Here is a 2,386-nt window from a genome sequence, read left to right on the forward strand (position 1 = left end):
CAGTCAAACAATTTTGGCAGAAAAGACCGTACCCTAGCACGACAAATCAAACAAAACCGGAGGCCAACACAGTGTCCAGTGGCCGGAGGGGCAAATACTAACAAAGGCGTATTTCTTTCTCGAATAACTTTCGATTTCCAAGTGGTCATTACGCAACAAAATCTTATCTCGCTGGGGAGATTTTTTTGTAGTTTACAATTTCCCGCCCACGTCCCAATGAATGCGTGCGCATTCCTCATACTTTACTCAACTTACCTGGTGAACGGCTGTTGCATGTATACGCGATACTCAGTATAATCTGAAATTCGGAGGAAAAAACTTCCTAGTTTCTCAACAAGTTCTAAGGAAGACTTTTGTAAGGCTGAGGAGTTTATCATTTACAGGAAAAATAAAACACAGTGCTCTCTTCAAACAATAACTCAGTCGGAAATGTGTAAAGCGACAACGAAGTTTTACACACGTTGAGGTTCTCGCTGTGACACATCTTAGACTCACAACAGTAACCGGTAACTTTGCATGTAGTGCGCGCGCAAAGTAAAAGTGAAAGCGCATTCGGTTCATGTTTTGAGCTGTTTCGCGAAGAGCTGAATATATTGTAAACACACAAGCAAATCTCAAATATGTCTTTGGAATTGGGGCTTGTAAAAATACGGGCAAAACGTAGGAAGAGAAATAAATACATGAACCGTATCCACAGGTTTTACGATTGCCAGATGGCAATTGTATGCAAATCGCTTTTTGATCCATCAAGTCAGAAACACATGATTTCAAATGTCATCAAAATACGCGACCGCACTTTGGAGGGACAAACAGTATCCTCATCGATGTATCGATCTGGCAACTTTCAAGTAATGTGCCAATTTTTCAGCATGCATGTTGATTCGAACCACGTGGATTCGAGGTAGTGACAAAACGGAATGAACACAGGTGGGCTAGCTGCAACATGACGATTTAAACAAAACTTCTCATCATTGGGCCCGTATGCCGAGGCCAGAGGTCAGGAGCGGGATCTTTGGTCAACTCATTGGTCCCCATCGCTGGGTAAACAGCCAGAAGTTCGGGTTGGCCGACCTCGGGGGGGTAAATAGCCTTAATCGGGGTTAATGGACCTCGGAAGTTGGAATGCCGTGGTACCTCATCTTATAGGGTTTCAACCCAATCCCAGGGTAGGGGGAAACTTTCCGTGGACTTTTCCCAGACCCAGATGCTAGACCCTTTGCCCATTGGCGATGAACATATATTATCCTGTGGGCCCGATTCCCGTGGGGAACACGTTGCGGTCTGGGCCCTCTGTTGCTATGCTGGCTCTGGAATGCGGTTGGTTTTTGCGTTTTGACCGGGGCACGGGTCAAGTTGTAAACTTAGCAACGTTGAGATACTAACTACTTGTACATGTACATATGTACATGTACTTCAACATTGTACTCAGTCTATGTACAATGTACGTAGATGTACATGTACACTGTACATGTAGGTCTGCCGAACATGTTACCTGCTTTCACATTGTATTACTTCAGTGCATGCTGTTTTTGTGTAAGGGGTCCTTCTAGACTCGATAATTACTGTAAATGCTACCCGTCCATACTATGCCAGCACTTCGAGGTAATCCGTTCACGGCCAGTTTCCCTCAACCCCAAATGCATGGATGCGGTCGAATCCCTGTTCTATGGTAGGCAATACCCTCGATAGGTTGAAATTTGCACTCGACGATGTGAAGATTGGAAAAAAATTGTGAACACGAAGTTAGGTAACCCTGGAAGTTGAGGTGAGGACGGAGACGCGGGCGTGTTTTGATGAAAATGTCGAAAATGTGATCGATTAGTATCACGATAAACTGTCATTTCCACAGCATGATTTCATGCTCTTTCGAAGATTGACTACGCATGATGGTTATGACAGTGAGATAAACTGCCAAACAGTAAGAAACACCCCTGTCGTCCAAGCAAATAACTGCACAAGTGTAACGTGAATGTTATTTGGCTCTCCCTCCAACAGTTTATCACAGTTCGAGTAAGTTCCATTTCAAAAGAATTGTGCATGCTATTTATCAAAATTCCGCCTCCACTTTTTGTAAACACGGACCTTATACCTACGTAATTTAAGATATCGATAAAAATTCGAGTATCCGATTTTGGCATTATCACATTCATCCACCATGTGACTTGGGTCGAGGCTACTAAGGTTGTGGTAAGATACCACGGCTGTCTATCCATGTAACCCCCTTGGCACGTTTTGTAAATTTTCATTGCCGTTACGAGCAGGGGTCATCTCTCCGCGCAAGTTCATGGGCGAATTATTCATGAGCCAACAACCCCGATCGATTATCGGTTTTTCCTTGGTCGCTTGGGTATTGTCCAACCGTCTTTTTTGGAGGGCGAGGGGACAA

The sequence above is a fragment of the Acanthaster planci genome, linkage group LG15 (genome assembly GCF_054643075.1).
Source record: "Acanthaster planci isolate LZ-2023a linkage group LG15, COTS_SCS, whole genome shotgun sequence".
NCBI classification, from domain to species: Eukaryota; Metazoa; Echinodermata; class Asteroidea; order Valvatida; family Acanthasteridae; genus Acanthaster; species Acanthaster planci.